Source organism: Centropristis striata, chromosome 4 (genome assembly GCF_030273125.1).
Source record: "Centropristis striata isolate RG_2023a ecotype Rhode Island chromosome 4, C.striata_1.0, whole genome shotgun sequence".
NCBI lineage: Eukaryota > Metazoa > Chordata > Actinopteri > Perciformes > Serranidae > Centropristis > Centropristis striata.
In genome coordinates this window covers 40,169,117-40,182,583 of record NC_081520.1, presented here as the reverse complement: position 1 = coordinate 40,182,583, position 13,467 = coordinate 40,169,117, and positions in this window count along the sequence as shown.

Sequence of the window (13,467 nt, the reverse complement as noted above, 5' to 3'; positions counted from 1 at the left end):
TAAATCTCTTAAATCTGCGACTTTTTTTCTTGTAGATTTGCCACTTTAATCTATTAAATTTGCAACTTTTTTCTCGAAACATTACCTGAAGTTACCAAATAAAGTTCTTTGCCTGATAAAGGGTTAATCAGAAAAAAATGAAAAATGAGCCTATAATAAATTCTGCAAATAAGACCTGAAATAACTACATCAGATAACCACACCAATGCACAATGTAACAAACATGACGACTCTTCCATGGATACTTCTGCTGTGTCATAGAAAGCCTGTACTCCACTTTCCCTTTGATGCTCAGATAGAGTGCATCAGTACACTGCATGCATTTTCACTGCAGACATAAAATTCCTTTATATCTCTGTGAGCTATTTTAAGAAAGGCTAGCATCACAGTTGATCCTTAAATTCCCCCGCCTCACTCCCGGATCACTCCCTGTCCTCGCTGCCCTCACACACTTTCTTTTCCCTTTGCTTTTTTTTATTTATTTTTTTTCAGTTTTACTCAACAAACCTCTTCCTCTCTCTTTTATTGTGAAGGTCTGGATAATTGGGCTTCAACTCAACTCAACTTTATTTGTAAAGCACTTTAAAACAACCACAGCCGCAACAAAGTGCTGTACATAAACAAACAGAACGAGAGACAATACAATAAATAAAACAGGAATAAACACTAAAATAAATAGATTCATTGCTTTAAAAAAAACAATTTGAAAAACAATAAATAAAAGCAAACCATAAAACACTAAAACAAGAGCAGAGTCTCATGCATGGTTAAAAGCCAAGGAATAAAAATAGGTTTTAAGATGAGTTTTATAAATGGACAGTGAAGATAATTTTATTTGTTTTTGTTTGAATGGTTTAATTTGTTTCTATTGCTTTTTAAATAACTAAAAAAGGACTTTTTGACACAGGTTTTGCAGAGCTTTTATAATTCAAATTTCAAATTAAAATCTCACCTTATTGTGATTTTCAAATCTGCTTTTTTGACGGCAACTCCATTTTCCAGCCTATCCCATAAATGGCTTAAAGCCCATCCTTTCTTTTCTTTTTTTTTACATTTCACACAGTTTAGTTTTCCCATGTGTCTGTTATTCCGTTTTCTTTTAATCTCTTTCCCTCTATCTCTCTGTCACGTCCCTTTCCCCCAATTCCATTAACCCTTGTGTTGTCCTAGGGCTCAAAAATGACCCACAACTATGTTTAACAGCATGGGAAATCCCCATAATGATATTTTTTTCAACTTGAAATTGGATGACTTTTCCTAGAATGACCCCAACATGAGAAAAAAAATAAAACATTAATGCCTTTGTACATATTTCCATGATAGCTGTATACCAACAGGATCCAAATCTTGTCTTAGGGATTGTTTTTGACCGGGCAGCTATAAAATAATTTTCATACCACAAAAAACATAAACAAAGCAGGCATGTGCTCACGTATACATGCATGTTTTCTAAAAAAATGTTTACACCTGTGCAGTACCTATAGCAATAAAAAATAATAAAATAAACACCTACTTTAGTAAAACAGGAAACCGCTTTATGACAGTTATAAGTGGATTCCACTGATTAAATCCAGTTTTTCTGCACTGTAAGAGGGAAAACCTAGATATTCACAAAGTTTGTAATCAATGACAGGTTGTTTCTTCATGCAAAATAGATTTGGGTTTTAAAATTCAATCAAGCTGTTTTATTTAGGGGTTTAGTGAAGGTGGGTAATTGTTTACCCTTAGGACAAGTGGTGTATACAGAAAATTAAGACAACACAAGGGTTAAAAAAAACAAAAAAAACAATGTCCAATAACAAAAAAGCCAACTTTTTTTTTTTGGCCTAAAACAGTGATTTAAGTTGGTAAAACTTGGAAATATAAATTATTGACATTTAGGGCAATAATGTAAGTTAGCACAACAAAGGAAGCCAGTTGTCTGCTCAAAAACAAGTTGGTGAGTTGTTGTTACTTTTATCTTTAAGTTGGGGTTCACAACAAGGGACAATAGTTCTGATAACTCTTATTTCTTTGTTGTGAAATGCAGGAAATCGGTGAAATTCGGTCCTTAGCGAAAGATAGCGGCTAACTGATGCTAGCGGCTAACTGATGGTAGCGGCTAACTGATGCTAGCGGCGCTGCTTGTTACAGCTACAAGAGTAGCCATTAGCATATCAATGCTAACTCAAAATTGTGGTCGCAACATTAGCTGACATTTCATAGCAGCGTTATAATCGTGCCAATTCAGCACATTGCAGAAGTTAGCAGAAGTAAGGATTAAAAGTTATTACAAGGTAAAATTATAAGTTAGTACAACTTACAGTTGAGTTGACAAAAATCAGAATTCAGAGTTGAGCAAACGCAAAAACAAAACTTAAAATATTTAGTTTAATTGTCCAACTTAAAATTTTATCGAAGTTTGTTGCCTTGAAATTTTGAGTTCACCCAACTTTTCTTTTTTTGCAGTGTAGAAATCTATTTTTAAAGTGGTCTTCTGACTGACATGACCTTTGCCATTTGCATTGTCATGCATCCAGCAGCAGAAACAGCAGGTCTTTTATCATCTTTCACAACACTTATAGAACAAAACCTGCACGTGGCTTGGCATACACACAGGATAAGGCTATAAATCTGTAAAAAACACAAAAACAATTTAAGCCAAAATCATTCACAATGTTAATTTACTTTATAACTTACAGTTTCGTGAACACATTTAGACGAGAGCTGTTGGCTGTTTTAAGGCCTTTTTAAGAACTCGGAAAGCAACGCAAAAGACAAAGTAAGCAGGTCTACTTATAGGCCCAAAGTGTCCGTTAACTTCGTTATCCTCTCTGCTTGATTCCTGCAGCGTCAACAGAAAAGAGGAAAGAGAGAGAGGGACAGAGAGGAGGAGGAGGAGGAGGAGGAGGAGGAGGAGGAGGAGGAGATATGTATACGTGCAGAGCTGCACTACTCTACACAGTCTGGGGGATTCCAGCCAGCTGTGCTCTGAGTGCTGACCTTGGCTAAGAATGCTCTTTTTCAGTCTCTGGGACAAACAAGTGTTGAATGCAAGTGTCAGCTGGTCCAGAGACAAATGATTTAACGGGATTAATTAAAGGAGAGACGTTACTGCTGAAGAAGTCAGCGAGCTGCATGAATGTTTGCAATGCAATGCATGTTTTCTTTGCGGGAGTAATAGAAATTCTCAGATCTAAGTTGTTTGATATACTATGGTTGACTAATAAGAAAATAAGTAAATAAATAATGATAATAATAATACATACATATTTATTTGACATTAAGTGGCTATATATAGAGATATATATATATTTTTTCGAACCAAAATGATATCAGGGAATGCATATTGAATATTAAGTTAACTGGTTCTTATTTCTATCTTATTACTTAAACGGGGCAGATGCATGTACACTACTGGTCAAAAGTTTTAGAACACACCAATTTTTCCAGAATTTAATTGAAAATGATGCAGTTTAATGTCTCAGTGTACTCTGAAATTAATGCACATTTGCAACATTTAAAATGGTGTTTTGAAAGTAAAAAAAAGACACAAAATGACTAAAAAAAGACACAAAAATGACCAAAAAAAGACACAAAATGACTTACAAAGACATGAAAAGAATTCAAAAATGGACAAAATAGCCCAAGACTCCATAGAGTTAAGTTGTTAACCCATTTCTTGTTCCCTGAAAAAGGCCTACTTGTATAATTCTGAAATGTACATTATTTTTCAGTTTTGGTTAAGCTTACCTTTTTTTATTTACCTCTGGCAGTTCACCACTTACCTTCGTACCCTTTCAAGCTGTTCATTTGACTTGAACTGCTTGAATTTCAATAAAAAACTGGAAAAATTGGGGTGTTCTAAAACTTTTGACCGGTAGTGTATATGTATATGTATAGGGCTTTATATACTGTATGTGTGTAAATGTTTATATGTTTACGTACATCTGTTTAATGGTGTCTATGTGAGTATGTGTATAAATATGTATATGCATCTAGCCTACGCTGTTGTAGTTTATGTTGTTTATTTTTTTCTCGGTTCGAAAAGAAGAATTAATAAAATGAAAAATGAATGAATACTCAAATACAAATTGATAAAAAACGTGATTACATAAACTGTGTATTGTAAGTTATTTTGAGGGAAAAAGGCATAATGACACTACAGGATACAGGATGGGAAGCTGTCGGGGTTATTTAATGTTGCAGGTGTTCGAATGTGTTTTCAAGCTTGTTTTTTCCTTTAATTATGGTGCAGCTTTTGTTTTGATGTCCTGGTACATGAGAGGCCTGATTTATGTTGAGGCAGCTTGTTTTCTTTGACCGTAACTCTTCTGTATGTTACATTGTTGGTGCACATACACTACCGGTCAAAAGTTTTAGAACACCCCAATTTTTCCATTTTTACTGAAATTCAAGCAGTTCAAGTCAAATGAACAGCTTGAAAGGGTACAAAGGTAAGTGGTGAACTGCCAGAGGTAAATAAAAAAAGGTAAGCTTAACCAAAACTGAAAAATAATGTACATTTCAGAATTATACAAGTAGGCCTTTTTCAGGGAACAAGAAATGGGTTAACAACTTAACTCTATGGAGTCTTGGGCTATTTTGTCCATTTTTGAATTCTTTTCATGTCTTTGTAAGTCATTTTGAGTCTTTTTTTTTTAGTCATTTTGAGTCTTTTTTTTGTCATTTTGTGTCTTTTTTTAGTACTTTAGTCCAACATAAAATGTGATTTTGAATCTTTTTTTTACTTTCAAAACACTATCATGCTCAATAAAGAATTTTAAATGTTGCAAATTTTGTCCATTTTTGAATTCTTTTCATGTCTTTGTAAGTCATATCTGTCTTTTTGTGTCTTTTTTAAGTCTTTTGGTGTCTTTTTTTGTCATTTTTTGTCTTTTTTTGGTAATTTTGTGTCTTTTTTTAGTACTTTAGTCCAACATAAAATGTGATTTTGAATCTTTTTTTTACTTTCAAAACACTATCATGCTCAATAAAGAATTTTAAATGTTGCAAATGTGCATTAATTTCAGAGTACACTGAGACATTAAACTGCATCATTTTCAATTAAATTCTGGAAAAGTTGGTGTGTTCTAAAACTGTAGTGTACATCCCAGTATAATGGCTTGCACATGTGTGTGTGTGTGTGTGTGTGTGTGTGTGTGATATCACCCGCTGCTTTAATCATGTTGAATCCTTTGCCAGACTTTTAATATGTTCTTCTAACACTATCTTGGGCAATGCAGGAACTCAGTTCGTTTTCTCCGCTGCAGGCCAAAAAATGAATCATCATTCATCTCTGCCTGCTATGAAAACAATGGTGTCACTCTTATAATAATATCTGACTGCACTGGTTGCTTGGCAGTGGCAAACCTGACAGGGAGTGTGTTATTTCTTCTCAGCTTTACTCACTTGTGTAAACTGAATTACTTGAGAATGAACTCATTCTGGCCAGCTTTGGTGGTAAGAATTTCCTTAATTTCCACCTTAGCACACTACCTTTCCTCCTCTCTTCATTAATTAGGGTCAGCCTTTGGCCAACTGTGTTCTCTTTAGAGTCACACTAAACTTCCTGGTCACATCTTGTTTTCTTCCGAGTCAATTCCAATAAACATCTCTGGTAATGAATGTCTTTGTTGAAGTTAGTCATGTAGTGATGTGGTGAATGTGCTGAGAGGATTTAACAGAAACACAAACATTTCCCAATTCCTCATTCCTCGAATCCAACCAATGTGTTATTTTTCGTGTTGGTCTTAAAATATTTGTTCCTATTTCCTGCGACCACCCACAAATCACTTTAAAATTATATAATTATTTAGTATTCATACTGTGTGGCAGCTTCTTCACACTTCATTAATCATACATAATTTCCTGTGTGATTTCTTCACCAATTTAAGTTCACTAAGTTAACTTAGAAAGGAGCAGTTTAACTCTATGAAGTTTTATAGGGCTATTTTGTCCATTTTTGAATCCTTTTCATGTCTTTATGTGTCTTTGTAAGTAATTTTGTGTCATTTTTGGTCATTTGTGTCATTTATGTGTCTTTTTTGTGTCTATTTTAGTCTATTTTACTATTTTTGGGCCTTTTTTTTGGGTCATTTTGTGTCTTTTTTGTCATTGGTGTCATTTGTGTGTCTTTTATTGTCATTTTGTGTCTTTTTTTAGTTATTCTGTGTCTTTTTTTTTGTCATTTTGTGTCTTTTTATAGTTATTTTGTGTCTTTTTTTGTAATTTTGTGTCTTTTTATAGTTATTTTGTCTCTTTTTTGGTCATTTTGTGTCTTTTTTGGTCATTTTTTATGTCTTCTGTGTTTTTTTGTTTGTTTTTCTGTCTTCTCATTTTGTGTCTATTTTGGTCATTATGTGTCTTTTTCAAGACATTCAAAGATTTTGAATACTTAAATATCATCTTTGCCATTTTTTCATGTGCTAATGTGCCCCTCTGATTAAACACTGGCCCCTCCTTGGCCCCCACAGTAAAACTGGTCTAGAACCGCCACTGTTCACGTCATGATGAATAAGATGCAACAGTAGGCGTGTTTCCATCAGGGTAAAAAGTGGCTGCTGGGAAACTTTCAGGCCACGCCCTCTCAAATGTCCGCTCAGTCAGCGTGTCTTCATTACAAAAAAGGCCCCAGAGGGATTTAGGAGACTCCGGAGGTGAAGCATGGTTTTCGATTGATCGCTTAGTGACATCACATACGCGGTGGATTTAACACACACCTAACGTTAACAATAAGGAAGGAGATGACGAGATGGAAGGAGAAGAGCTTGCTGTGGTTATTGTTGCTGTGTTCTTCCACAAATTGTTGTTGTGACGACTCACTACTCCGCCAGCTTTTAAAATGGTGCATTTTGTTGTGACGTCGAGTACTACGTCACATCCTGCTTAGCGTTCTATCCAATCAGCAACCAGGATTTTTTCAGGAGAGAAAAATGTCCAGGGCCAAAAAATGGCCGGTCAAAAGGCCGTTAGGGAGGGCTCACATCAAATTAGAGGCATTTCAGCGAGTGAGACCCGCCTCATTTCAAGGAATTCGACTATCGTGGACAGGCACCTATTTAAAAGTAATTTAAAACTCAATTTTAATTTTGATTTCTAACTGCAAAGTGTTCTTTGCTCGGTTGAATTCGATGACCCGACAAGCATGCAGTCAGACACATTTAACCCAATCTTCTCTTCCGCGTGTTGTTAATCTTTCTCTCTCCATGAAGAGTGTTTTCAGGATTTGGTCAACATTTTGGGAAATACACTGATTTGTACTCTTGCTAAGTTTGATGACAAGATTGATACCACTGTCATGTCTGTACTCTTAATATAAATGTATAGGGAATGGGAATTGTGGAGAATTCTGGGGCGGCATTCATCATCAGAGATGTATATGCAGGTGCAAAAGACGCTCTTTTGCCTCTGATACAGAACTGAAGTGAGTTAATAATACTGATACTTATAAAATAGGACACATACATTGGTCAAAGGACCTTGACAGCTTGCATGAAGCCCCCAGGAAGAGAGGCGGGATTTGAAGCCAATTTGACACAGTGGTCAAACTGTGGAATTACAACTTTCAAGTCCATCACATGATGCCATTGTTCCCAAACAATGTTTGTTCCCAACTTACATAGTTAAAAGAAAATAATTTGTAAATGATCTGTAAAAAAGTGAATGAATACATTTCCCAAAATGTCAAAGTGTTCCTTTAAGTTTACCTGATAGTAACTCACAGTGTTTGTACACAGGAAGTATAGATAGATAGATAGATAGATAGACAGATAGATAGATAGATAGATAGATAGATAGATAGATAGATAGATAGATAGATAGATAGATAGATAGATTACTTTATTCATCCCCGAAGGGAAATTCGGTTGTCACAGCAGTCCGGTATTCAAGTACAATAAAATACAATAGAATAAAATACTGAGGTAGCATAAATAAAAAACAACAATAGAAAAAAAAACACAGAATAGAACAAGGACACTTAAGATGTAAAAAAAAAAAAAGATCAGTTGGTAGGTTGGCAAGATGATGGTAATTATAATTATACTGATGATATGATGGCAACAATGCTATAGTGACTAGACGGTATATAATTGTAATAATAGTACAGTATATAATATATAATATAATATGTAATAATAAATAGTAACACTGTAAAATAAAATTAAAGTGAATAAAATAATTATAAAATAAAAATAAATAAAATAATTATAAAATAATGATAAATAAAATAATTATAAAATAATTATAAATAAAATAATTATAAAATAATTATAAATAAAATAATATGATATATAATATATAAATATATAATAATAGTAATAATAATAATAATAATAAATAAGGCCGTATGTATCTGCATGTATCTTGGTGTTGACAGTGTGTATTTGCTTGCTACATACTTCCTGGAAAAGGCAACCAATGCTATTTTATTGGTATGTAGCGTGCTTTAAAGCCTGTTTGTGCGTGACAGCTTAAGCAAAAGATGATGACCTCTTGATCTGCACTGTGATTAACATGCCATATGTGCATCTATACAGAATGTAATGAGTGGGAGGCCCTCAGCACTTCACATGGCTGCTGTCCAGTTCATCTATAGGCTGAGAGGGCAGCAGATGGATGTGGCATGGCCGTGTTGTGTCAATATACTCTGTCTCTAATCCCTCAGGGTGAGGCGCTAAATCCTCCACCCTAACCCCAGGCCTGCCTCTACACTGTAAAAAAAAAAAAAATGTTGTTTTTACGGTAAAAAACTGGCAGCTGTGGTTGCCAGAACATTACCGTAACAAATACGGTGCAACTTTTTTCTAATATTACGGCAAAAAGATATTGACACTGTTGATTTCACGTTTAAGATTGCATTTATTACATTTTTCACCGTATGAATAAAAGGTTTTTCCATCGAAAGATTTGACATATAATTGACAAGAAAATACTTTATAAATGCCGCATAAATTAAAGATTTTACCATTAAATATTAAAGTATATTTCTGTTAGAGATATGATGTTTAGTAGATTTAACAGTGAGAAAAAGTATTTTTACAAAAAATAAACGCAAAAATTACAGTGATGCTTTTTGTTACAAACACGGTGCCAATGTATTTTACAGTAATAGAGTAATGTTTTTTTTTTTTATTTAAAACCTGTAAAAATATTGTTCTGGCTGATATATACATTTACAGTGTTTAATTGTTACTGAAACTGAATTAACCCATTTATCATTTTACGGTCTTTTACTGTCATGGTTTAGCAGTTTTTCACCGTGAAATCTACAGACATTTTTTACAGTGTATAACACCACATTACCTCACTTCCTCCGGCTGCACAAACGTATAGGAGGACAATAATGTCAAATGTAAGCAAAGTTTAAAAAAGCCTTGAGGCCAGCACTGAGGTCAGAGAAGATATGACATCATATATTGTATTATATCATTGTAGGCCGCGTTGGAAATTAATGGACAGGCCTGATTCACTGCAATATTGGATTCACAGGATTTTTGCCCCAGTATGAGGAAGTGTATTGATTTTCCAGAATTGACTGAGTTATCAGTCAATATTCTCAATGACGAGCTTCTCCACATAATAATAATAATAATAATAATAATAATAATAATAATAATAATAATAATAATAATAATGCTATTTTGCTCTTGTAATGTGAAGTTAATGACACTGTCTGTATATTTAGTTTATTTATTAGCTCACCTAACAAGGAAATATACGAATAAAAAAATGTTTTACAAGAATTAAAAAGGAAAAACATGAAATGCATTGCAGTTTAACAACTTTCAGCCTTTTCCCCTGTTGTACTATTAAATTCAGGTTATTAAAACAAATGGCTAAGAAGGATTTAGAACACAAACAACAAAGTGGATAAAACACTGTGAATATCTGCGTGTGGCTGTCTGTGTACAGTAAACTACAGGACCAAGCAGAAGTTTTAGTCAGGTGTGAAAAAATACTGTAAGATAAGAATGCTTTCAAAATAGAAATGTTGAAAGGTTGTTTTTATCAATTAAAAGTGTATATATATATATATATATATTTGATTTGATTTAGATTTTCTTCTGTTCTTCTGCTCAATCACTTCTAATTGATAAAAACAACCTGCTATATATATATATATATATATATATATATATATATATATATATATATATATATATATATATATATATATATATATATATATATATATATATATATATATATACAGTTGTCTGTATTAAGTCACTGCATTGCAGGGATTTTACAGTTGCTTTTACTATGTTTACACTTTCATATATATTATTTAGGCTCGAATCTTGAAAAAAAACTGTATTGAATCAGTGGAATCCACTCGATTTTGTTACAACACATTCATCATAGTTGGTTTACTGTTTTACTAAAGTAGGGGTTTATTTTTTATTTTTTTATTGCTTAAAGGTACTGCACAGGTGTTAACATTTTTTTTAGCAAGTGTGCATGTTTATGTGAGCGCATGCCTTTGGTGTTTATGGTTTTTGTGATATGATAATGATTTTATAGCTGCCAGGTCAAAAATGACCCATAAAACAAGATTTGTACTCTGGTGGTGAGCAGCTTTCATAGACATATCTACAAAGGCACTGATGCTTTTATTTTTTTTATGTTGCGGTCATTCTAGGAAAAGTCATCTAATTTCAAGTGGGGAAAAAAAGATAAATATTGGAGTTTTCCATACTGTTAAACATAGTGGTGGGTCATTTTTGACCCCTAAGACAACACAGGGGTTAATGAGGAATGCCTCACCACACTGTAATAAATGATTCTGTAGTCATTTCATTTCACTTAATATATTTGATAAAATGTATTAAATATAAATGCGTCCTTGATTTTGATGGAGTTGTTTAAATAACTTTAATATAAAAATGTTTGAGATAGAATCTACTTATTTTGATCACATTAAATATAATCTTTAATTCTAAATCAAGAGAATTTTCAATGAATCCAACACAATAGAATTAGTCCGTTTTTAAGTGACAGGCACTTCCTGTTAAGTTTAGTAACAGATTTTGTACCACCTAGAGTTAAGACAAACATGGGTAAAAAGTCCTTTCTTTATGCTGGAACTATTCTTTGGAACAGGTTACCTGGTTACTTAAATCAATCAGAAGCATACGCAGTTTTAAACAAAACTTGAAAAAATGGTTTAAACACCAATATTAGATTGTTGGCAATCTGTATGTATATTTGAAACTGTAATTTATGTTTTTATGTGGCTTATGAATGATTGATGCATGCATGTATGTATGAATGATACTTGTTTGATTTATGTAAAATATGCTGCTACTGTCCCCTGTCTCCTGCCTTATAGGGACCACAATGGAAATAAGCCTTTGGGCTTTATTGTGTCATCCCTGACTATTTTTTATCTATTTATATTACGTATGACACAGGTTGCTGTTTCATATTTTTTATATCAAGAATGGTCAAATAAAATGAATCAATCAATCAAGTTGTTATTAACTCAACTTGTAACATAGTTAGATTTAATAAATAATATTGCGTGCAATCTGTTGCCTCAATTTTATTGAGTAGCTAGTGTTTATCTTTTTTCTGTGGTACATTCCCATAATTTTCCTTTAAGGATTACTGGATCTGGGTTCTTATGGGTTAAATATAACCTTTAATTCTAAATCAAGAGAATTTTGAATGAATCCAACACAATAGAATTAGTCAGTTTTTAATTGACAGGCACTTCCTGTTAAGTTGTTATTGACTCAACTTGTAACGTAGTTAGATTTAATTAATAATATTGCGTGCAATCTGTTTCCTCAATTTTATTGAGTAGCTATTGTTTATCTTTTAATTGCATGATCTTAACCCTCTATGGTACGGTGTTGCCCTCAGGCAACATACACATTTTTGGCCTGTCAAATTTCTACAATGCATGTTTTTGAGAGATGCAATACTTTAAAAAAGAGGGAAGATAATAGGGAACCAATAGCAATGTTTTAATTTGTCACATGACCTGCAAAATGTCATTTGCTGGCTCTTTTCCATCTGGAAAAAAATATATTTCTACTGATAGGTGAGAAAACCTTCATTTTTGATAGTTTCATACACTTAGACTGTTCAAGACATTCATTTCAATGGGTCGTTGGTTCAATGGTACAATGTTTCCTACAGGCAACATTCAGACAAGAAACCGGTTAAAAAACTCCCTTTAAATTTAAAATGTTATGTATTTACCCTGTTGAAGCTACTGAATCTTTTACACGTTTATTAAATAAATAATGTTAAAATTAATTTAAACTTTTTTTTTCACTTGTGCACTGTTATGGTACAATGCTGCAACAAACCCCAAAAACTTTAAAAAAAAAAGAATTATAAAATTTCTTCAGATTATGTTTATTTAGTCTATTTTAAGACAAAAAAAACACTCCAAACATTATTGACCTAACTGGCATCATAATGCATACCACAGAGGGTTAATTGTCTTTATTGTTGCAATAATTTTTCAAAAGAAAAAAATGGTTTCTGTCAGTGCATTTGAAGGTCGGTCGAGGTAGGTTTTTTTAAACATCATAAATGCGTTCAATGTGTCCCCCATACTTTTCCTTTAAGGATTACTGGGTCTGGGTTCTTATGGGTTAAATATAACCTTTAATTCTAAATCAAGAGAATTTTCAATGAATCCAACACAATAGAATTAGTCAGTTTTTAATTGACAGGCACTTCCTGCTAAGTTTTTATTGACTCAACTTGTAACGTAGTTAGATTTAATAATAATAATTAATAATATTGCGTGCAATCTGTTGCCTCAATTTTATTGAGTAGCTATTGTTCTTTTTCTTCTTTTTTACAGTGCAATGCCATGGTATCTTTAATTGCACGATCTTAGTTGTCTTTATTGTTGCAATCATTTTTCAAAAGAAAAAAATATAATTAGTCAGTTTTTAAGTGACAGGCACTTCCTGTTAAGTTGTTATTAACTCAACTTGTAACCTAGTTAGATTTAATAAATAATATTGCGTGCAATCTGTTGCCTCAATTTTATTGAGTAGCTATTGTTCTTTTTCTTCTTTTTTTTTTTACAGTGCAATACCATGGTATCTTTAATTGCACGATCTTAGTTGTCTTTATTGTTGCAATAATTTTTCAAAAGAAAAAAATATAATTAGTCAGTTTTTAAGTGACAGGCACTTCCTGTTAAGTTATTAACTCAACTTGTAACCTAGTTAGATTTAATAAATAATATTGCATGCAATCTGTTGCCTCAATTTTATTGAATAGCTATTTTAAAAAAATCTTTTTTACAGTGCAATGCCATGGTATCTTTAATTGCACGATCTTAATTGTCTTTATTGTTGCAATAATTAAAAGAAAAAGAAAAAAATGGTTTCTGTCAGTTCATTTGAAGGTCGGTCGAGACAACATGAGGTCACATGGACTGTAAATGACATGAGAGAGAGAGAGTGAGAGAGAGAGAGAGAGAGAGAGAGAGAGAGGGAGGTGGGAGGAGGA